We start from the raw sequence: 26,020 nt of genomic DNA, 5'->3' as shown, positions 1-26,020 counted from the left end.
GAGTAGGAGGCAGGTGGGTTAAACCTAGTAAGTGATAGATGGATACAGGCGAGGAGGGATTGATCAGCAGATGATAGTCAGGTGAGGAAGGGAAGGGTGGAGACAGCAATAGAGGCTGCGAGGTGTTGTGGAGAAAAATAGGCTACAGATTCTGGAATCTGATTGCAAAGGAAAGTTAATCTGCAATAGTAGAAGATGGAAACAAAGGAATAAGAGTCGTGAGTAGTAGGGAGAAGAGTGTGTGAGGAAGGGGAGAGGAGACAGAAATAGTGGATAAGTGGCAGGAGGATTATGTGGGAAGGAGGAAAGAGAAAGGGACAAAGGGACGTGGGGATATCTGGGATGAAAGAATATAATTTGCAGCTTGTTCCTCACATCAGTATAAAACTCCTGCAGTGATAGTCATGCTATCACCTGAAACATAACAAAATAAACTATTATATTCAAGCAACTTCCACTTTTTGGTCTGCTCTAGAGGTGATTGGCAATGTAGTGTGTCATTGATCTAAAAACTGTTGCATTCTCTACAACTTGTCAATAATTTGATAGAACAGAAGAAAGAGGAGAAAGAAGGGAAGAAGCAACTTTGGGAACTCCAATTTGGTCAGGCAGTTAGACAGTGATTGCTAATGTGAAGTTCTGTACTTTTGGGGTATTTCAAGCCCTTCAAGGAATAAAGATTATTCCTTCACAGGTAAAGAAATTACTGAATTGTTCATATAAAACCTGAAAATGTCTCCAAAGTCAGTTTGCCAGAATTTTTTTTTTAATTTTGGCTCACAATGGCACATCTTCTAAAACTTAGGAAGGATGTTCTTTGGAGTGAACAGGAAGACAGAAATGAATAATGGATATGTCAGAATAAATGAATATTCCAGAATTTTGTTTTATTTATTTTGGAAAATTCGACATTATTAATAAAAAATAAATTGGACTAAATAGTAGAATGGAACATGTTTGACAAGGTTAAGCAGGAAGACCTTAATTATCTTTTTTTGTATTTTATTCATGTTTTACATCCTTATATTTTAATGTTTAGATGTAAGGGAAGAAAAGCTATTTCCACTGTGTTTTCTTTAAGTAAAGCCAAATGCAAGGGTGTCGGGAGATTGTGAGCCTCCCTTCCTTACTTTCCCATGCCATTTTCAGCTTTCAGCTGGAAATGAATTTAAAGTAGAAATTGTGAAATTTCTAGCACACGTAAGTAATTTTTGACCATTCTTCCCAAACTTTGACTAGCTTGGATATTTTATACTTTTACGTGGCAGTAGTAGGATTGGACCCTTTTTTGTTTCCAAGTCTAACTGAGTCTTTGATGCAATTGAATAAAAAAATAGGACAGTTTACTGAGAGGAAGAAAATGACGGTAAGACTAAAATACAGCTTTGGCTGCATTCCAGATTGCAGATTAGTTAACAGAAGCAATGTCCTCAATTTACATTACATCAGATTAACCTGAAACAAATACCTGAAATTATTGAATTTGCAGAAAAGCATAATTAGCAATTTCCCTGCTGATAAGAGAGACAAGACCCATATATAGGCTGTCTAAAGTAAGAATGGCAACGATCCAAACTCTCCCATAATTCAAGTAATCAAAAAGAGATCTGATTTCACATTAATATCTAATATTGTATTCGATTTTCTCATATAACTTATTTCTTAGCTGATGTTTAACCAAATGACCTGTTTTTTTCCAGATGGCATACCTCCTATAACTATCTCTTCATTTTGTAGTCTGACATACGCTTCAAAACTTGAGTGAGGTCTTCCCAGGATTAGAAAAGGAACCATCGCTGCCTGATCCAAATACAAGACAGTTTCATTGCTCTCATTATTAGTTTCTGGTAAAAACAATCTTTGTTGTTCTCTCATCATCCCTTAAAGATGGTGTTTTATGTATTAAGCAACTAAAAAAATCTATTGATTAATTGGTTTAAGTAAGGCAATGATAAATGACAAATTCCAAGAGGATTTAACTGAGTGGTGCTGTTCTGATGTCTGGGACAAATAGTCCCATCTGTCAGATATAAAACTGTTTCATGCGCTATCTAGCCAAATCTTACTATACATGAATATAATTAAGCCATGCAAAAGTACAACAGATAATACAAGGAGAAAAATACTAGAATATAGAATATAGTCTTACGCATTATAGCATCACATCTGCAGAGAAAGTACAGATTAAAAATATGTGCATGAGTCATAAGATAGGATGGGTGATCAGGACTGCACTCTTAGCTGATGACAAGGCTGTGCAGTGGTCAGATAACAATGGGGAAGAAACCATTCCCAAATCTGGTTATATGTGTATTCAAACATTTATAACATCTGCCAGAAGAAAGAAGAGGGAATGGATATGATGGAAATGGTTCTTTATTATGCTACTCACCCAAGGCAATGTGAAGTATAGATGGAGTCGATAGGGGGAGGCTAGTGATTGATTGGGTTATATCACCTACACTGCAATCTCTTGTGATCTTGGGCAGAGTTGTTCCCAAGCCAAGTTACAAAGCATACAGATAGGATATTCTCCATGGTACATCTGTAGAAGTCGGCAAGGATTGTTGGAAAATGCTTAACGTCCTTAGATTTATAAGGAAGTAGAGGAATAGGTATACTTTATTGGCCGTAGCTTCAATGTGTTTGGTGCAGAACAAATTGCTGGTGATATTTATGCCTGGGAATATTTATACCAGGCCTGCTGTTGGTATGGGCCACGGCTCACCAGGATTGCTTTTGCCTTCACAGTTCAATGACAGCACAACTGTAATTGTAAACCCTAGATGGTCCTCCTGCCTTAGACTCTCCTCTTGCTTAATGTTTTCACATCCCTTCTTCAGCTCTCTTTGTACCTGTATTATGCCTTGTGACAATGCTGCCTCCCTCGGATGCCGCTCTGATCCTTATCACTGGCAGACAGGCCAACCCTCAGCATCATTGGTTACATCTGGGACAATTAACTGACATCAGATTGACCCACGTGAACTTCGTCAGCCTACTCCTTATAAAACCCAGGCATTCCAGCCAGAGGAGAAACGAGAAAGAAGAGAGATAAGGAAGGGAGGGAATGTGGGGTGTTTCCCAGCTCGCTGTGTTTTCCTATCGCAGATTTGAGGAAGACTGAACCACCGGGACAAACCCAAAACCACCAGCGCCACCATATGGTCAAGACTGGGCTGAGATTGGTGGAATGTCAGCGGGGACAAGTATCGGTTAATCTTTTAGCTCATCAGTGTGGATAGTTATGATGTGTCTTTCAACCTCCTTTTTTTGACGCTTTCAGGGATCCGCTTTTCTCTTTTGAGAAAATGCCTTTCACAAACTTAAAGGGGTCTTTGTAGAAGTCTGTTCTTGCTTTCTCCTTTTTGCGTTGTTTCCTTAAATTCTCTGCTCTGCGCAGCTTCGAGAGCCACTGTTTTAGGTCCTCTTGAAGTAGGTTGATGCCCTCCCTTTCCTCTGCTGTTGCTTTTTTTCCACAACTTCCTCAGGCCTCTTCTTTCTTTAACAAGTCATTGGATTTCTTGGAGACGACGGGACTTGGGGGGGAGGAAGCCTATCTTTCCTGCTAAGATGTTGTTCCCCTCCAAATTTCTTTTTTCTATAGCTGTAGACTAGATCACCCATTTTCTCCAACTTATTTTCTGCTGATCCCTTGATTCCATTTAAAATTAGGCTCACATCTGCATTGATGGTTTTCCACTTCTTGCTGTTAGACTTTGGCCATTTCACCAATGGCTTACGTCCTTGCATGTTCTCCACTTTACAATGCCTGGTTGTGTCTTGGAATGTTAACTGAAACTTCTGCCACATCCCGTAGGGTGCTGATGCTCTGCGGACTGTGGGTTTCTTCCTGCCGCTGAGTTTCATCCGACTGATTTGACCTTCCTCTTGACAGAATCTGGTCAATGCAGGTCCTGGGTTTTTCTTCCGTCCCTGATGAATTTTAAGACCACGAGTTGATGTTACTTTAGTCCAGCTGCACCTACAGGTCTGAAGAACGTGTCCAGCTGCTCATTTTTCAAGAGTTTTGCCGTTTACTTGATTCAATGTCGTGTCTGTTCCAACGTTTGTTACCGGTTGGTCAGCCAAGTGAGAATGGCTCTTGTGCCCTAACAAGATGACGGAGCCTGTTGTTACGGGTAGCTAGCCCATAACAGCCCGGTTGGGGTCTATCTCCTCCTGTCAGCTGTCTCTCCAAGCTGTCACACAGTCTTTCCTTTGTCGTCAGCGGCACTTTTACAACAGTCACATGATTTTCTTTCCAGAAGATCAGTAGAGCTAATAGGACTGATGTTTCAATCCCTGCAGTAAGTCGTCACTCTTATATTGGCAGTGGGATTGGAGTGGTGAAAGGTAGGGTAGGTACGTGATTGGGGTCATCATGTGGGCACCCTCCTTCTTTGACGTTTCATTCTTCAGACATCTGGTCAACAGGCCTAACACTTGAACCAAGTAACTCAATATAAAATATATTCCTTTTGAGAACATTTTTGGAGAGAAACATTTAATCTTCCTGGCTTTTCCAGAACTCCAATAATATTTCAACGTATAAAGATCTTGGTCTTAAAAACAATACATGACATTTAAGTATTCTCATTCAGTGATTCAGTGATGGGAGTCTTGATATGGTGACACCAAATGCCCATGGACTTGAGATTTTGATGTTGATTATTAGGATGGGTATCCCTTTCTAAAGTGGCATTGGATGTTACGTGCAGTGTATTGATGCAATACAACTGATTGGTAGCCAGGAAAAATTGTACATAATGCTGATGATTTGAAAATGTCTGCAGAAACATATGGGGTGAGGAACATGTACGTTAAACTATATCCATTTGGCAGTTTATTTGGCATTTTTCCCCATATCTTTATATTCAATCTATTATCTTAATCAAAATAAAACATTGCACTAAGGTCTTGAATTTTAGCATACAAGCAGTTTCTTTGTTGACACTATTTGCTCTGAAACAATAAAGATCATGAATTGAGGAGGTAACATTGTTTAAGCTGTTCATTTAAAACATTGTCATTAAAATTGAATGCTGTTTAACAGTTTTCCTTTTCTGACATTATTCAAGTCTATGTGACTGTAATCAACCAGTGCAAGATGTTCCAATGCATATTGTACATTTGGTTTCAATTGAACTCAATCTTTTCCAGCCCGAGAATGGGTCTCATTGGAAACATTTGGCTGTGTATGAACAGCGTTTTAAAGTGTAAATCATCTCAAATCTATACCAGATACGTTGAACTTTGCTGTGTTCTTTACAAGCGTCACTTGCACAAAACATTCCAGTAAAATGTTATAAAGATCTAAAGAGGAGCAGATTTGGAGATCAAACTGTGAGTCGCAATTATACAGGACCATGGCGCTTTAATGTACCTGATGAAATCTTCTGATATATCATATATGTCTGCTCTAGTATGATGTAATATCTGTCTATTCTAATATATCATTTGTAATATACCCAAGAAAATGGTGGACAGTTAAGGTGTGTGAAGGGGAATTTTAGAATATAGGATAACTAGATTTAGATTTGAAAGCATGATTAAAATTGATCAAAACATCATCATGTCCAGAAACTGGCACTAAATTAGTTACTTTGGTTTAACAAATGTATATGTGTTTGTGTGCAGAAAGGGGAACAGCAGATGTAGGAGTAATACTAATGTCCTGTGGAGAAGGAAGTCTCCCATTCTTTCGTGGTCTGATCTACACATGACTCCAGAACTACAGCAAAATGCTTAACTCTTCACTGCCCTCCTAAATGGCCTAACAAGGCATTCACTTGTGATAACCCTCTAGAAACCCACAAGGACAACAAAAAAAACCAGAGGGAATGATTGGAATCATTCAACGCATCAAAAACAACAAAAACTGCCCTATATATCCTGTAAAGTTCTCCCTATCAGCATTTAGATTGCGAAAATTAGTAGAGCTATTTCCATCATGGAATCTCTTTTGAAGTATTTGTCCATCAATTATCAGTAAGAGTGACCACCACAGTCCTTGGCTGTGTCATTTGGCAGTACCTTGTCTGTGTCACTTCTCTGTGGTACTTGGCGGTACCACCATGCTAAATGGGGCTGGCTGTGAACAGATCTAGCAGCTCAGGATGGGAGCATTTATGAGGTCCTACAAGCCTTAAGCAGCATCACAATTGTAGTCTAGCACAATTTTCAATTTTATTTCTCGACATATACCCTGTTCTACCATCACCATCAAACAGGAAGGTCAATTGTGGTTTAATGAGGAATACATGAGGACATCCCAGAAGCAGCACCAGGCATAGCTCAGAAGGTGGAATCAACTTGGGAAGCATGAAAAACATTATAAATAACATGTAATAGACAAAGCAAAATGATCCTGTAGCCAATCGATCAATCCAAGCTCTGAAACAGTCTGAGCAGCCTTTTTGTTCATCATCTAGACTCAAATGGCCTAATTTGAGACTTCAAGACTATTCCCCATCATTACTGGTCATGCATTCTACAAGTGACAAGTACAATGTCTCTTTTACATCTAGCTTTGTCTTGTTACATCTCCCAGTCTTATTACCCTCCTTCTCTATAGCAAGACACTCCATGGTGTCACAAATTAGGATGTTGCTGCTGATTTTCTGCGGAAATCTATTCCGCACCCCCTTCCCCCCCACTCGCCCTCTCTTCCTTGACAGTATCCAACACAGTTCACCTGTTTGAAATGCCCATGTTCCATGTTCTGTTGCAACATGAAAAAGACCAATCTATGAGTGATCAAGTTTTCACCTGATAAAGTGGAGTCAAAAAGGTGTCAGAGTGAATGAATGAACAGGAATCTGAGGTCTGAAGAAGGGTCTTGACCTGAAACGTCGCCTATTCCTTCTCTCCATAGATGCTGCCTCACCCGCTGAGTTTCTCCAGCATTTTTATCTACCTTCGATTTTTCCAGCATCTGCAATTCTTTCTTAAACAGGAATCTGAGGGGGTATGCAGAAAGATAATTTTGTGTACATTTGCAAGGTAAGTAGTGTAAACTTGACGTGCAAAGTGAGTGGTGTAAAAGATGTCATGGTTATTACAGAAGAGAATGAAGCCATTCTTATTGCGTTCAAGCCAACTTTCCACAGAGCAATCCATTCAGTCCCATTCCCCTGCGCTAATCCCCAAATCTTCCAAGTTTATTTCCCTGAAGTGCTTATTGAATTTCCTTTTGCACACAGCAAGACATAGGTGAATGTCCAATTGTACTTGCCTTTCATAACCTGATTAAGTCACTAAATTACTTCCTGTACTGATTCCAGATGTGTGTCATGATGCTGCTGCTGCTGACCTTTTAATCACCTCTAGTCGTGCTATATTACAACAGGAGATTTCCTCACACCATTGCTGGGAACGGCAATCGACCACTGGCTCCTCACTTCCCTGAGCAATAGATCAAGTGATACTCTGTTAAGTTGTAACAGTCCTTGGCCAACATGAATCCACCATGAAACTTCCCCCAGTCATTACATAAGCTCAATCTGATTGTTAAAATATTCCAGTTGAGATAATGTCATGAGAGGACTCGAGTAAAAGATAATAAATTGCTATTTTCTTCTGGATAAACTGTATAATCATTGGCTTTTAATATGGTTCAGCATGGTAGGCTGCACTAGAAGATTAGATTCCATGGGATCCAGGGAGAGCTAGCTAACTGGCTTGATGGTGATAGTAGAAGGTTGTTTCTCAGGCTGGAGGCCCACAAATTGTGATATGCCTCAGGGCTTGGTGCTGGAACAATATAGATGATATACTGTAACATAACTAATGGATTGTGTAAATGCAATGGCCAGGGAATTAAATTACATAACATATTTTTAAAATGTATCCAGTTGATTCAAAGTTTAGAATCAATCTCCAGAAGTGGTGTCCAGCACCACTTAGGCAGAGGGATTGACCAAGATTGTGGGCTTCTTAAAGACGGAGGTAATATGTGGGCTCAGGCCTCCTTGTGTAAGCCCAGAGTTCTTCATGATTCATAAAGTCTTTTCATCCCTGAATGAACAATGTATTATAGAAGCCATCGAGGGCAGGGAGATGAATGTCAGTTTTCTCTTGTCACCAACTTTTCAACAGGAAGGAAGGCAGCTTATCATTGTATATGTTAGTGGATTTTGATTGCTGTCGGCAAGAGTGAGGATAGAGGAGATTAATTCTCCACTCACCCATTGACAATTCCCTGAGGTAAGACGTCAGTTTGCCTTGTAATCTACTGGAGAATATACCATTGGATGTTGTTTGAGCCTCGAACTGACAGATATGAAATGTGGAGCAGTGATAGCAAGAATCAATTTGTTTAGCAGAAACCGGAATTTCAAAGCAACATTTATTTAGGGTGGAACTGGAAGATGTATTATGATAGTAATACATATCCAACAGTAGTATTATGATAGAATGGTAGTGACATGGCTTGGAAGTTAACGTGCATTGGAGTAGTAAAGGTTGGTCTCCATTCTCCCTGTTAACGTTGGCCTAAGATTCCATAAAGTTTCTTGACTGTCTTTCCAACAGTCTGACCAATTATCTAAGTAACTTCATATGTGTGTTCATCAGCCTTTTCAAAAGGTTGCCAAATAGTATTCTTCATCTAAGCATTCCGCGGCACAATTAGTTTGTGACCTTCCTCTCTATGTTTCCACCAGTGGGAGAGTCTAGGACTAGAGATCATAGTCTCAGAATTAAAGGACATTCTTTTAGGAAGGAAATGAGGAATCTCTTTAGTCAGAGGGTGGTGAATCTATGGAATTCTTTGCCACAGAAGGCTGTGGAGATCAAGTCAGTGGATATATTTAAGGCAGTTATAGATAGATTCTTGATTAGTACGGGTGTCAGAGTTTATGGGAAGAAGGCAGGAGAATGGGGTTAGGAAGGAGAGTTAGATCAGCCATGATTGAATGGCGGAGTAGACTTGATGGGCCGAATGGCCTAATCCTGCTCCTATCACATGATCTTATGACCTAGAGCTGGCACTTGTTCCACTTTCCTCTGGCCTTACGGCAACCCATTTGTGCCTATGAACCATCGATCCCAACTTTGGACTCCACTGTGCGCAAAGTGTCAAGATTGGAACCTATGAATATGTGACAATGCAACATAGAAAAAACATAGGCAATTCGGTCCTTCGAGCTAGCTGCTCCATTCAATATGGTCATGGCTGATCATCTAAAATCAGTACCCCGTTCCTGCTTTTTCCCCATATCCCTTGATTCCTTTAGCCCTAAGAGCTAAATCTAACTCTCTCTTGAAAACAACCAGTGAATTGGCCTTCACTGCCTTCTGTGGCAGAGAATTCCAAAGATTCACAACTCTCTGGGTGAAGGTTTTTGCTCATCTCAGTCCTAAATGACCTACCCCTTATTCTTAAACTGTGACCCCTGGTTCTGGACTCCCCCAACATCGGGAACATTTTTCCTGCATCTAGTCTGTCCAATCCTTTAAGAATTTTATATGTTTCTATATGATACCCTCTCATCCTCCTAAATTCCAGTAAATACAAGCCCAGTCGATCCATTCTTTCATCATGTGTCAGTCCCGCCATCCTGGGCATTATCTTGGTGCACTCCTTCAATGAATTTACGCTGCACTCCCAGAATAATGTCCTTCCTCAAATTAAGAGACCAAAATTGCACACAATACTCCAGGTGTGATCTCACCAGAGCCCCGTACAACTGCAGTAGGACCACCTTGCTCCTAAACTCAAATCCTCTCGCAATGAAGGCCAACATGCCATTAGCTTTCGTCACTGCCTGCATGCTTACTTTCAGTGACTGATGTACAAGCACACCCAGGTCTCGTTGCACCTCCCCATTTCATAATCTGACACTATTAAGATAATCTCTGGAGAGAAGGAATGGGTGACGTTTCAGGTCGAGACCTTTCTTCAGACCCGTCTTTAGGTTTCGACCCGAAACATCACCCATTCTTTCTCTCCAAAGATACTGCCTGTCCCGCTGAGCTACTCCAGCATTTTGTGTCTACCTTCAATTTAAACCAGCATTTGCAGTTCTTTCCTACACAATTCAGATAATAATCTGCCTTCCTGTTCTTGCCTCCAAAGTGGATAACCGCACATTTATCCACATTATACTGCTTTTGCCATGCATATGCCCACTCACCCAACCTATCCAAGTCACCCTGCAGCCCCATAGCATCCTCATCGTAGCTCGCAATACCACTCAGCTTTGTGTCATCCACAAAATATGAGATGTCACATTTAATTCCCTCGTCTAAATGGTTAATATACATTGTAAATAGTTGGGGTCCCAGCACCGAGCCTTGCTGCGCCCCATTAGTCACTGCCTGCCATTCTGAAAAGGACTCATTAATTCCAACTCTATCTATATGTCTGCCAACCAGTTCTCTATCCCTGTCAATACCCTACTCCCAATATCACGTGCTCTAATTTTGCACACTAATCTCTTGTGTGGGACCTTGGCAAAGCTTTTTGAAAGTCCAGATACACCATATCCACTGGCTCTCCCTTATCCATTATGCCTGTTACATCCTCAAAAAATTCCAGAAGATTAGTCAAGCACGATTTCCCATTCATAAATCCATGCTGACTTTGACTGATCCTGTCACTGTTCTCCAAATGCGCTGCTATAACATCTTTAATAATCGACTCAAACATCTTCCCCACTACCGATGTAAGGCTAACAAAATTGCAGTGGAAGGTAAATTCTTCCTCTTGTGATTTCTGCAGTTCCCCCAAAGTGCTTGAGGAATCAGTGGGTCAGGCAGTATGTTGGGGAGGGATGGACAGGTGACATTTCGGATCAGGACCCTTCATCAGACTTTGATGAAGCACCTGTCCAATCCCTCCCTAAATTCTGCTTGACTCACCGAGTTCTTCCAACTTTGTGTTTTGCTCAAGATTGCAGCATCACCTGCCTCAGCAACTGTGATCTTCTATGGACAGTGTCTTTAGGATTTGGTTTATGCACTATTGTTTTAACCATAATATTAATTTAGTGTATTTTGGATTATTATATATTATCTATTGTCTATCTGTGTGTTACTGCATTTAAAGGCCTGTCAAGCTATAGCAAGTAAAAATGTAATTGTTCCGTTGTCATTACATATGGTAACTAAAAACTCTTGATTCTTTTTCCTGCCAATATCCTTATATCCCTCGTTAATCAAGGTTCCTTAATCCTGCCTATCTTAATCTTGACTCAAACAGTAACATGCTGGGCCTGAACTCTTCCTCTCTCTGGGCACAATATGAAGGTTAAGGGCACCAGGCATACTACCTTTGGTCTCACCTTCAGGTTACACAACATGTTGACTTCATTTTCGCTAGGTTTGTAGCCTGGAACCATGCCCATCATCACACTGGGGGTGTAGCAAAAGGAAAGCTGCTGGGGGAACTCAGTGGGCCAAGCAGCATCTATGGAGGGAAATGGAAAGTCGACGTTTCTGGTTGACATCATTGATCTAGGGCCTTCATCTTGCTAAGATGAAGGGTCTTGACCTGAAATGTTGACTATCCATTTCCTTCCACAGATACTCGACTTACTGAGTTCCTTCAGAAGCTCTCCTGTTTTGCTACATTTTCCAGCATGGTTCTCCACCATCCTGGGAGTGTCTTTACAAGATGGACTGTAACACTTCCAAGAAAGTGGGCTCAAGGGTTATTTGTGATTGTCAGTGCCTTTTGCTTTCCAATGGATGCCCATATACAATAAATGAATGAAAGGTTTTCCCAATTGGCATACCCTATGCCCCCCCCCTTAAGGTTCAATATTCTTTACACGTTACATCTGTACACATTTTTTTTAGTGTGTTTGCAACATGCAAGTGGAAGGATTACTTAACTGTTTTTGCTCAATACTCCTCAATATTTGATCTGTTTTACTCAGTGTCGCAAACAGCAAGTCAACATATGTACGTAATTAAGTTCATTAATGCTCTCCTTAGGTGGACTTCACAGTTCTTATCCTTTGCAATGAGGAAGAAGAATTTGGTACCATCAAGTTTACAAACTAGCAGAATTCCCATAATTATTCAGAGTAATATATGGAGAACAGGGCATTTAAAGCACTATTAAACAGCTTCTCCTGGAAGGGCTAATATTTGTTTAATTAGCCACTAGTGTGCAGTGTCAGTCATCTTATCTTACGTACACATGCCTAATCCGTAAGAAGCCAACGTAACTATTTATCAAACAACATTTATTATATCAATCATTGAAGACTGGCACCTGCAATGGCCACCTCGCCAACAGTCTGTCTCGTCCCTTCCTTCTTTGTTGTTTTTTAGTATGTGCTAAATGTACATTATAGTGTTCTTTAGCTTGTTTTATGAGGGGGGGGGGGACTTTTTCTAATCTCTTACCTTGACGACAGTGCAATTAATTTTTTTGTATCTAATCTCCGTCCGCACTGCGGCATAACATCGAGGAGCTGGCGGCCTCTGCTGGATACCGACTTCAGGAGTTCCAACTGCGGGAGCCTGCAAGACTTAACATTGTGGAGCTCGCAGTCTCTGGTTAGAGGCCGACTTCGGGAGCTCCAAGCTGCAATCTTTGATCTTCGATCGCCCCGACGATGGGGGTGTGATCACCGGCTGTGGGAGCTTCGATCGCCCCAACTGCGGAAGGTTCGACTGCCCCTGACCGTGGGAGAATAAAGAGGAAGAAGATTAGACTTTATTGCCTTCCATCACGGTGAGGAATGTGGGGAATCCGCTGTGGTGGATGTTTATGTTAACTTTTATGTAGTTGTGTGTCTTGTTGCTTTTTTTTGGTATGGCTGTACCTTGACAATAAACTGATCTTTGAACCTTTGACTTCAAGTCATGTATTAGATGGCTGATTGCTAGCCTGGGTTATCATGTAATTATGGCATAGTAGTGATGCCCATCAATATTAGGACCACTTAACAGATTTTATGGGTGCTAATGTTTTGTTTGAGTGCCTGGGTAAATACTTTGTAGTCTTGCAGCACAGAATAATTTATCTAGAATCATTGTAGAACATGACATAACATAGAAGAAAACTGTGCAAAATCAACAGCTGGAGGAACTCGGCAGGTTAGGCAGTATCTGCCGAGGGAAATGGACAAATGACATTCAAGATTGGGTCTCTTCTTCATACCAAACAAATGTAATGTCTTGGTTTTAGTAGGGTCGCATCCCACAAACACATTTCTTAGTAAGTACATCATGCCACTGCATTACCACCTCAACCCATTTCATCCAGCAATTTGTAAACATAATACCTGATTTAATTAGGATATTTAAGGTGATTATTAAGATATTTAATGATAAATTTTCTTTTGCGTCACAAGATAGGGTTATTTGATCTTAATAGATATTACATCACTAAACTACCTAAGCGTGTAATCAGGAAGCATATATCAACGAAAAGGATTTTGAAAATCTAAATTCTCTCCCCAAAATGTTGTGGTTATTTGGACTATTAAACGTTTAAATGTGAAGCAAAGATATGTTAATGGTTTAGCAAGTAGATGGACAATGATCTAATTAACAGCTTGCTAGCTAAATTTATTTCCCTGTTCCTTTGTTCAAGTTTGTTTGACAATTCACATATTCAAAAATATATAATCTTTTGCTAGTGTACTGCCAGGAAATAGCAATAAATTAAAAGTATGATTTGGACATGCATCAGTGACTGCAAGCCATTGGAATATATCGCCATACCTTTTTAATTATAGCTGACTGAGATTTAGCAAATAATTAAGATTTAGGCATCATTCCTGCATAACCTGCTGACGAGGACACTTTTCTGTGGCAGGGGGTGACCTCCATGTGATTTTTAGCATCATTCCTACAAAAGTTACCAGTTATGATTCTTCTCTGTGGCATATGTAGTAGCGTTACACTGTTTTAGACTGTGCTGATTTTCCTCTCTTTAAAATAACTACGGTGCCCAAAGAATGCTCTATGAATCAAAGCGCGGATCCCGTCTAGGGATGCACAATGGACATGCTTTCAACAATGTGACAACTTCAAAGAAAAAGCAAGGAGCAGCATTGCCCCAAAAAGCTTTTTTGGCACTCTCAATCAAGAGGTACTGTGGAGAGTCCTTCTCAAATTTGGCTCCCCTCAGAAATTTGTCTCCATTCTACTTCTATGACATGATGAAAGGCAAGGCAGGTCTGGCATAGATCCAATCCTAGTGTAGATTGAGTCACGGAAGAACCCTCTTCACCCTAAGATTGTACTGTCTATACAACATTGGGTTATAATGGTAAATTTACACTTTATTAAAATGATATATTTAATAATTACTCAACTGCCCACCTCCCATCCACCTCCTTCATAAAATTTGTTATTCCAGATGACATTGCAATGTTGTTTTATTCTCGATTATGCTGCATTACATTGTGCTAATCTTTCTTTGTTTGTCACTTGCTTTATAACACTAGAGTTATATCATCATTTGATAGTACTATAAAACACATCTGTTTCGAAATCTCCCGACAGTCGTAAGGAAAGATTACATTTGAATGGAATTTACTGGGCTGTGGATCAGAAAAATCATGGTTGTCAAACATTCCACTTACGTTAATATTATTACAGCAGTTGATAAAATTGTATGGGACCTTATTATGATGCACTTCAGTGATCTTGAAAGTTTACCAACACTCCTAGAAAGTTCCAGCTCAACAGATTGCCTCCAGCAAGCCACATATTTGTGGGATTGTCTAATGTCTTGGTATTTTTATTCCATGACTCCAGGCTCAGTATTGAAGAGTTGATTGTCTGTAACAGTATGAACCATATTTGTTCAACTTTACCTCCTCATACTTCATAAACTTTAAATTCAGACCAAGCAGACATTGCACCTGTTCTTAAGCTCCTCCTTTGTTGGAGTCATAAAAAACATTCTTGCATTTGATTTTTTTTTCTCCAAACACGTTCGTCTTGAATGTTTGATCTGTTTGTAACATTATACAGCTCTCCTCCAGAGGAATGGCATTCAAGATTTGCTCTGATTTATTTCTGAAACTTCCAACATCCACAGTACAATTTACCAGGCTTTGTTAAATGTTTTCTCTTACATATACTTTGGAAATGATTTTGTTGAGGAGGTAATTTATAAATATTATGATAACTTGAACATTAAGCTGTTTCAATGATGGCTTTTGTGTAAACCAGCTTCCTTCCTCGCTATTTCTGAGAACAACTTAAAACATTGATTGAACCGTCTGGAGGTTTTGCCACACTGTGTTAATTGCACAGTGAAAACATCAAATCAATTAAAAGAAATGATTACATCTTCAATTAAGTTCTGTTGCTGTACCTACAGCAAATGACCTTTAATCACACCCTTGCAAGTGTATGTGCACCATTGAAAAAGGAACAGCTGTTTCTGCAAATGCACTCAAGATGTGAATTACATGGCAAAGAATGAATAGTTCTCATTGTCTGAACACTGAAACAAGCATCAAAACTCATTACAATGACAGAAAAATTATGTATTGCTCACAAACGACCCCGTGGCTTATAATCTAAAGGTTGAAACACTCCTGCACATCTAGTAACATAACAGTAAATGATGCACATACAGATTTCAAAACCAGTTTAAATAAGCTTAGTATTTTTTTTAAAGTGAATGTGGAAAGTGTTAGCAATATTTGGGTATCAAGTACATAGTGATAAATTTTCACGCAAACAATCCAACTTTATCCCAGCCAAATTCATAATGGATTGCAAAATCCATTTTTGAATCTAATGATCCATTCCTTGGGGCTCTCACAAACATTATGTACTAATAAAAGTACACAATGAAGACTGATGATGCACTGCTTCCAACAACCCATGTATGATTTTCATTGCCATAATTTCTATCCAAGCATTCCTTTCCTCAGAGGAAAGTTTCTCTATGTTCCAAAGGTAAATGGCTATCAATCCAATGTTACAGTGTGCATTGTTTAACAATAATCTAAATCCTGGAAGCTTCATATAGCCCAGAGATAATGTTGATGGCTCCATCAGCAAATCACACCTCCAATCTCCACACCCAACCGCTTATCCTTCGAGTACCAACATTTATAACAAATGATCCCCCCCCCCCCCCCCCCCCCCCACATTGAACAGCACTTTCTATGTTTAACATTTATCTAACTATATTTTGAATCAAAGATCTGTGATTCTGAGAAATCTCAATTGTTTTGCTTGTGACCAACGCTATCCTTAACAGCTTAAAAGGTTCAATGAGGCAAAAACCTGAACATACATACGTCTACAGCCACCAGAAAAGATGAAACTAATTCAAGGAAGACAGTATGTTCAGAGAATATCAGGCCTTGGTCTTTACAAGCCACATGTTTGATTCCAGTTATAGTGGAATCCAAAATGAGAAAACATACAAAATATTCATCAATAAATACATTGGGAAATTCAGGAGAAACATTCTTACCCAGATGGCCTTGCAGAAGAAGAATTTGCTGACACAGGAGGTAATAGTATGGAGAGCTAAGTGAGGAAGGCAGGGTGCGCAGAGAGATGATGCCTGGGTGAAAGAAGCCTGATGTAGAGCATAAAAGCACTTGTATAAACTGTTACGTTAAATCACATTGCCTGTGTACATTATATTCCATGTAACTCATATCATATCTTAATGTGGTGCCTTTAATAGCGTGGAATGTCTTAGTGGTTAACTGAAACAAAACTTGAGTCTCAAACACAGAGATATTAGGGAAGTGGACAAAGATTGGTCAAAGGAATAGATTTTATGGAATACATTAAAGGTGAATAGAGGGGTAGCTTTGGGAAGGAATTCCAGAGTCCCTGCAGGCAAGCAGTTGAAGGCACAACCAACAGAACTGAATACTGAAAAATAATGACGAACGGACAAATTGTGGAGATAGAATCAAGAATAAAATGCTGGAGAAACTCAGCTGGTCAGGCAACATTTGTAGGGAGCGTAGGTCAATGACCTCTCATATAACATAACATTTAGAAAGCAATGCATTTTAAAATGCAGGGAAAGGGATAGAGAGAACAGATAGGAATGTAGATTGCAGAGCTGCAGAAGGTTGCAGAGAGGAAAGGGTTAAGCTCGGGGGAACTGGAAAAGGGTAGCCCTTATAAATATAAGGATTAGAACACTAAGAGTCAATGAGCCTATGGTCTATGGAGGAACAGGATGGTGTGATTAGGATATAAGAAGCAAGGTTATTCATTCTGTGAGCCACATGTTTTCCTGAATTGAGGCATAGATGGATCATTTGAGCTCCTACCACTGCTAGGGGCTTCCTCATAAAATAAGCAGCAGGCCCTTTTATATATTTATCCAGGGTTTATTCCGGAGCTATTCTGATGAAGTTCTAGCACCTGATCAGGAGAAAGCATACCGAGTAAATTTAACATATCACCTGGTTCAATCAATTTACTGGTTTACAAACTTCAAAGGATATTTTCCAATAGTTCCAAAAACGGTGCAGTTTTAAATATATAGGGCTGGATATCAGTCAGTGCCTTTGCTTCAACAGAGGTTAAAACAGAGCTATGGGCCTTTCAGAAACAACAGGAATTACTGAAAAGCTGTTTGTATTTTTTTTGCAGATACCAGCACCAAGGCACAATCATCAATCAGCTCTTAAAAGGAGACAGCGCGCCAAGCACTCTTCTAGTTACTGGAGAGCGTTGTTACTTTGCAGGTGGCCAAACCAGTTCTTTTCAAGGGCAGGGAGCATGCTGCCAGCTTTAGTCAGAGGGACAGGTAAGTGTTGGGGTGCAAGAAGGACTTCATGTGTTTGGGTGGAACATAGAGACACTTTTTATCTCCTGCTCCATGCATCCTTTGTCCCTCACTGGTACTCTGTCACGCAAGCACAGACACACATAATGCACACAGGTTATTTTTCCTGCTATCTCACTCACCTGCTGACCTAGCTGTACACTAAGTACCTCACTCCAACATCTATGTCATGGTATTCACTCCATGCCGATTCCTCAAAATCATCCAAGAAGGCTGCAATGTTGCTTGGGAGGGTAGAAATATACCTGAATTTACCATAAGCACATTGTTGCAATGCTACATTGCTTTTTGCTTTTTTCACAGAAGTTTTGTGAGGTCACATGGTTTTGTGAGGGTTTATGTTGAGAAACAATGATGTTAGATTTGTAGTTGAACAGATTAATGTACCAAATGGTACGCAATGTAAAAAGATTTTGAGGGAACTAACCTACAAAGAAGCCTCCCAACTGGATGTGCTCCCACTTCTCTCTTCCTCCCCATGTCCCCCGACAATTGACAGCTGCTACTTGTATTGCATGAATCTCTCTCTGGCGTTCTGTAATTAAGAAAAAAAAATCAATTCTGCCATTCCCTCTCCTTTCTTCTCTTCATTATCTTTCATTGACTCCTTCTGACTATAAATATCTAGTATCCAATTCTATCCTATTTTTTTTTTTACACAAGAAACTGCAGATTGCTGGTTTATGAAAAAAGACACAAAGTGCTGGAGTAACACAGCAGGTCAGGCAGCATCTCTGGAGAACATGGATCATCCAATTGCTAATCATCTTAACTCCCCTTCCCATTCCCATGCTGACTCTTTTGAGTTTCTCCAGCATTTTTGTCAACATCAGTCTGAAGAAGGGTCTCGACCCGAAACGTCGCCTATTCCTTCGCTCCATAGATGCTGCCTCACCCGCTGAGATTCTCCAGCATTTTTGTCTACCTTTGATTTTTCCAGCATCTGCAGTTCTTGCTTAAAACATATACTCTGCTTCTATTTGAAGCCATATTATTTACTAATCTGGTGCTAGCAATCTCCCAAGTCCTCTCTGTGCTTGGTTCTCTTTTTTCAATGCTACAGCTCCCTGCCAAATGAATTTATCTGTCAGATGCCACAGCACCAGCAAGCATCTCCCATGAACATATCCTATTGTGATGCAACCCATCCGATCCCACTGAACCCATCTCCCTCCAGAATTGATTCCATAAAATAAATCTAAAATCTTCCCTTCTCTGCCTTGGTTCAACCCAATCCTCCTATGCACCAGTCTGCAGCACAAGGAGTAACCTGCCGATTGCTTCCTTCGAGGTGTAGCTTTTTAAATTCTTTCCTAATTCCAAAAAAAAATGACTGCAGAACTTCATCTCTTTTTTCGTAATCAGGTTTCCCCCTTAGGAGTTCCGCTGTCTCCTGCCAAACAGTAGAATCTCGGAGTAGTTTTAGGCCATGATGAGCACTTTATATGTCAGAAGTATTTTACATAAGCGTGTATTTAATGTATCTTTAGTCTATGACAGTATGTCCTGCCTCAATACCAAAGATTTTGCGTATCCCATAACCATAGGTAGACAATTGATTTATTGGATGTACATAAGATGTGGTATATGCTTCATCTGTTATGGGAACATAGAAACATGGAAAATAGGTGCAGGAGTAGGTCATTTGGCCCTTAAAGCCATTCAATATGATCATGGCTGATCATCCAAAATCAGTACACCATTCTGGGTTTTTTTAGCAGCGACTAGAATGAAGCCGCCATGGAGAGAAGCGAGAATTCTCAAGCCATAGGTGGGTTGCCAGGAGGTCGAAGATTATTGGAGGTTCTCATAGGTTGTAGCCGGTGCTGACTGGTGAATATCATTGGCTCATTGGAGAAAAAAAAGGTAAGCAGTAGTTTTCAGAACCAAGGATATGGTAAATGTTTGCCGAGCGTCACAGCCGTGTATCTCTGGCTTCTTAAAAGTTGTCTCCACTTCTTCTCTCCCCCTTCCCCCCCCCCTCTCCCCCCCCTCCCCCCCCTCCCCCCCCCCCCCCTCTATTAAAGGACTTATCGTACACGGTGCTTTAGCCATCTTATTACAGCGCCAACCTTCCTGTTCATCGCGGTGTGTGTCTGTTTCACCTTGGCATTGCACCATGTGCATTTTTTAGACAACCCCCCCCCCGCTTGCCCTGTCCCCCTGCATAATGGGCTGGTGAAGGAAGCGAGGTGTTTGTGCGTTCCACTCTGACAGTCGCTATTTCAGTTGCCAGTTTTTCAGGCAACTGCCGGCAACTTGACGGTCGTCAGCAGTCCGCTGAAAAATCCCCTACATGGGACAGGCTCATCCTGTCTCTTGAAAACATCCAGTGAATTGGCCTCCATCGCCCTCTGTGGCAGAGAATTCCACATTCACAACTCTCTGGCTGAAAAAGTTTTTCCACATCTCAGTCCTAAATGGTCTACCCCTTATTCTTAAACTGTGACCCCCGGGACTGGACACCCCCAACATCTGGAACATTTTTCCTGCATCTACTCTATCCAATCCTCTAAGAATTTTACATGTTTCTATAAGATTCCCTCTCATCCTTCTAGTTTCCAGCGAATACAAGCCCAATCGACCCATTGTTTCACCTTGTACGTCAGTCACGCCATCCCGGGAATTAACCCGATGAACCTACGCAGCAATCCCTCAATAGCAATAATGTAACTCCTCAAATTAGGAGACTAAACTTGCACACAATTCTCCAGGTGCAGTTTCACCAAGGCTCTGTACAACTGTAGTAGGACCTCCTTGGTCCTAAACTCAAATCCTCTCGCAATGACGGCCAACATGCCATTAGCTTTCTTCACTGCCTGCTGTACCGGCATGCTTACTTTCAGTGGCTGATGTACAAACACACCCAGGTCTTGTTGCACCTCCTCTTCTCCTAACCTGACACCATTCAGATAATAATCTGTCTTCCTGTTCTTACCACAAAAGTGATGGTGTCACATTTCAAGTTCAAGTTCAAGTTCAAGTGAGTTTATTGTCATGTGTCCCTGTTTAGGGCAATGAAATTCTTGCTTTGCTTCAGCACACAGAACATAGTAGGCATTTACTACAAAACAGATAAGTGTGTCCATATACCATAATATAAATATATACACACATGAATAAATAAACTGATAAAGTGCAAATAACAGAGAATAGGTTATTAATAATCAGAGTTTTGTCCGAGCCAGGTTCAATAGCCTGATGGCTGTGGGGAAGTAGCTATTCCTGAACCTGGTTGTTGCAATCTTCAGGCTCCTGTACCTTTTTCCTGAAGGTAGCAGGGAGATGAGTGTGTGGCCAGGATGGTGTGGGTCTTTGATGATACTGTCAGCCTTTTTGAGGCAGCGACTGCGATAAATCCCCTCGATGGAAGGAAGGTCAGAGCCGATGATGGACTGGGCAGTGTTTACTACTTTTTGTAGTCTTTTCCTCTCCAGGGCGCTCAAATTGCCGAACCAAGCCACGATGCAACCGGTCAGCATGCTCTCTACTGTGCACCTGTAGAAGTTAGAGAGAGTCTTCCTTGACAAACCGACTCTCCGTAATCTTCTCAGGAAGTAGAGGCGCTGATGAGCTTTCTTGATAATTGCATTAGTGTTCTTGGACCAGGAAAGATCTTCAGAGATGTGCACGCCCAGGAATTTGAAGCTCTTGACCCTTTCAACCATTGACCCGTTGATATAAATGGGGCTGTGGGTCCCCCTCCTACTCCTTCCAAAGTCCACAATCAGTTCCTTGGTTTTGCTGGTGTTGAGGGCCAGGTTATTGTGCTGGCACCATATGGACATTTATCCACATTATACTGCATCTGCCATGCTTCTGCCCACTCACCCAACCTATCTAAGTCACCCTGCAGCCTCATAGAATCCTCCTCGCAGCTCACACTGCCTCCCAGCTTTGTCATCTGCAAACTTAGAGATGTTTCACATGATATCTCCCAAAGTGCAGATGTTATAAGTTGCCTTCTTGTTGAACTCTTCCTGTTTTCTAAAAGCCATTTTTATTTTGCATACTTAGTTAAATAATGCATGAGACTCCCTGGCAACCACTTCAACATGAAGGAAGCTTGTATTTATATTGGAATAACCCTGAATTCTCTAGTTCTATGGGAGGTGATTGTTTCACAGGACAAACTGCAAGAGGTGATGGACCCCTGTAGTGATCACAGCACAAATGCTTTGATAGAATTAAGTAATTTTGAATGTTCCTGAAACTAGCTTAAGTACACTCTATCTGAGGGGCTGAATTCTGCATATGAATATTGGAACCATCCCAAGATCCCCCAGCCATTGATCTTTCTCCGAGTGATCTGCCTTTGTTTTACCTCTCACTTACCATGAACTACCCTTCTCACATAATGATTTGCTTTTATAATGGGATAGGCCAAAGGGCCGAGAGACCCTTGGAGATTAACATTTTCCTTTGATTTTTGATCAGTATGTCTGCCTCCTCTTTGTTGGTGAGGGATTATGAGCTAAATGGGAAAATAATCCATAAATGTTTTATTAACAGTGCTAACCATATGAAGTATTTATTAGCAACCCAAACATTATGTTTCACATGGTAAAATGTTAGTGAGCAAGAAATGATTGAGGGTACATTGTAATCATTCCCCAGTTACTCTTACCAGAACGTCCAAGGTTGTGAACACTTGACAAGAGTAGAATTGGGATGGGCTTTCATAGAGTCTCCCCCCCTTTTTCCCCTTCCATGAAGAGCCTTCCCCCCCCCCCCCCCTCCCCCCCCCCCTCCCCTCCCTCCCCTCCCCCCCCCTCTCCCCCCCCTCCCCCCCCTTCTCCCCCCCCCTTCTCCCCCCCCCCTCTCCCCCCCCCCCCTCTCCCCCCCCTTCTCCCCCCCTCCCCCCCCTCCCCCCCCCTCCCCCCCCCCCCCCCTCCCCCCCCCACTCTCCCCCCCTCTTCCCCCCCCCTCTTTCCCCCCCCCCCCCTTCTCCCCCCCTTCTCCCCCCTCTCCCCCCCTTCTCCCCCCCTTCTCCCCCCCTCATCCCCCCCTCCCTTTGAGGGTGATTAGGAATGGGTAATCAAATGCAATCTCAGCCTGTGAAGCCCACTCCCTTGAATGAAGAAACAAAATATTTTTGTACTTCAGACAACTTCAATTTTTTATTCATCCTTGTTGCCAATGTAACTTTTATGCCTCGGCGATTTTCTAGTTTAGAGTGATGAATCTTGCAAATGATAAACTGTGCAGAATGATAACGGGTGGTGAAAACGGCACTACGAGTGGTGAAAACCGCGCAGCACATCATCGGTGCCCCGCTCCCTGCCATGGATGCCCTCCACCGAAAACGGTGTCTGAGACGGGCTGGGAAGATCATCAAAGACCCCTCACACCCCAACCATGGACTGTTTGCCCTCCTCCCATCAGGGAGGCGGTACAGGAGCCTCAGGTCACATACTAGTAGGATGAGGAACAGCTTCTACAATAATACATTTACACTGTTGAACTCGGAGTCCCGCTGATAGATTTCTCTGGTCCCTCCGTCCCCATTGTTTAATTATTCTGTATTTTTTGATTATTCTGTATCTTCCCTCTTTCTATTTTTTTTATTTCTTTATGCACAACTACTACGGACTGACGCAAAACTGCATTTCGTTGTACTCATACTTGTATTTGTGCGATGACATTAAAGTTGAATTGAATTGAATTAAACGGGGAGAGGAACGAGCTGTAGAAGGTGCATCCGATGTATCTGAAGTCCTTCCTACAATAGCCACGGGTGCACAGTACACAGCTGTACAAATACATGCAATGTTTACAGTGATGACATATTTTGTGCAGTGATAACATCTTACATAGACCTCATTCATTTTCCCCTTCAAGAGAAAAGAAAGAATGAAACTAGTTAAAATATGTTGACAAACTCGCATGTTTAACTGATTAGGTTTCAAATTCTCTTTCATCTTTGTAATTGTACTGGACTCGTGCTCTGGCTGAAGAAATGTTTAAAGTGCCCAACATTTAACTAAAGTAAACTTGCTCTTCCCCATAAATAGATACTTATTTGTTATTAAATGTAAGAATCTATTGCCTTGTTTTTGGCCCTGAGGTGCTCTCCTGAGATTGATAGGTGTGAAATTTGCATATTGTTCGTGAAACATTGGTTGGCCCTTGAAAGGATTAAACACATTGCATCAATTAGACAAAACTTTCATTATTTTGTTACTCTTGACAGAATGTTCTAGAAAGTCTGGAAATAATTGCAGCTAGTTATCATCGCAATAATTAGAGTGCTTATTGAGTCATAATAGTGTTGAACTTGCTGAGCCAAATATATCACTGCCATTATCTAATTTGCTTCAGAACATTATACATTGATAGAATTTGTTGTCCATGGTAAAATCTGCCACATGACAGACTTTTACATCTTGACAAGCCATTTACTGAAAATTAATGGCAAATCTGTATTGGCCTGGCAAATGCTGGCTGTTGGGCCTCATTCTAATCCCACTTGTCTGCTGCTTGCCTGCCTTGGACAGCGCTAATTATTAAGGGGAATTGAAGGCTGCGGCCTGGAGTCCTGTCCTGGCATCAAGAACGTGCTGCAGGCGGCCAGCCAAGCACAGTGGTGTGGCTGTCCAGCTAGGTTTTTAGTTAATGGCAGCATTCAGCATGAAACAGGCCCTTTGGCTCAACTTGGCCATGCCAACCAAGTTGCTAGTCCCATTTATCCGCATCTGGCCTCTGAACATTTCCTATCTATGTACCTGTCCAAATATCTTTTAAATGTTGTTAATGGTGACTCTGGGGAAATAGTAGGTGGAACTTAGCAACACCAATAACATTCATTATCAAGGGCAAACCTTATCCTCTTTGCAATTGTGTTGCTGCTGCAGCAAAATGGCCCATAAATCACTCCAACCAGTGTTTTGTCCATTGCTATTTCTTATTATCTCTACTACCGTTTCTGACCTTCGTTAAGTTTCCTGGCATGTTTAATTTACAAATGTATTCATCCATATGTGCCTCCATTTTGTTATAAATGCTTCCCGCAATCAGACACAACACATTTCAATTTAGCATTTTATTATTTTTCTTGAACCTACCAATCTAATAATATATCACCCTAAGAACATTGAAAAGGGTGCAGAGTAGGCCACTTAGCCCCTCAAGTCTACCCCATCATTCAAAATTATCATGGTTGAATCTGCCATGGTGCTTATATTCTCTTTTATACCAGCTCCCCATATCCCTAACTTCCCTGATCTTTCAAAAAATCATCAACTGCTTAATCTAAGCAGCATGAGTGCATCCTGAAATAATACTTCACAGGCATCCCTTTGCTTCACTAATACTTCATAATGTCTGTAGTTTAGACTCCAGTGTAACATGTATTAGTCGATGTTGCTCAAGATGTAAACATTTACTGGTGATATGACTGCAGGTGATTTCAATCATCTCCATAACTCCTAACCTCATCTACTGCATCTGATGTTCCTGGTGTGGCTTCCTGCACATTGGTAAGACCAAGTGTAGACTTGGCAAACGTTAAGCTGAACACCTATGTTCAGCCCACCAAGGCCAACTGGATCTCTAAGTTGTTAACTATTTTAACTCCCCTTCCCATACGGACCTCCCCTCCCCCCACCTCCCCTTTTATTTTCCTCCCTCTGGCTTTACAATCATAATTCTTTAATGTCTCACACCTTCATTTCCTATCACTGGCATTTGTTTCAACCACCTGCCTAGCAAAAAAAAACCTTGACTATGTTGGCCTATTACCTGCTACATTTTGTCCTTCCTCTCCCCTCTCCCAGATTTTTTTCTCTCCCACTACGATCAGTCTGAAGAAGGATCCCAACCCAATTCATTACCTATCCATGTTCTCCAGACCCGCTCCCTGACCCGCTGAGTTACTCCAGACCTTTGTGTCCTTTTGTGTATGAACCGGCATTTGCAGTTCCATAACACTCACAATACAGCCGTGAGCTGGTTATCTCCAAAAATTAAATACATTTTGATGTATCCAAGTTTTGTTGATGATACAGAATTGGAAAACAGTCTGTGTGTCAAATGCATATAATCTACAGGGAACATTGGCAGGGTAAGTGGTGGGTAAAAAGCTGGCAATGGGGCATAGTGTGGGGAAAAACAAAGGTTTCGACACAAGGAACTGCAGATGCTGGTTTCTTAAAAAAGATACGAAGTGCTGGCTTAACTCTGGGTCAGGGAGCATCTCTGGAGAACATGAATAGGTTAAGTTTTGGGTGTGACTTTGAACAGAGCAATAGAGCTTGGCACTATATC

This window comes from Leucoraja erinacea, chromosome 28 (genome assembly GCF_028641065.1).
Source record: "Leucoraja erinacea ecotype New England chromosome 28, Leri_hhj_1, whole genome shotgun sequence".
NCBI lineage: Eukaryota > Metazoa > Chordata > Chondrichthyes > Rajiformes > Rajidae > Leucoraja > Leucoraja erinaceus.
The sequence above is the reverse complement of the archived record's forward strand: the minus strand, read 5'-3'. Positions refer to the sequence as shown.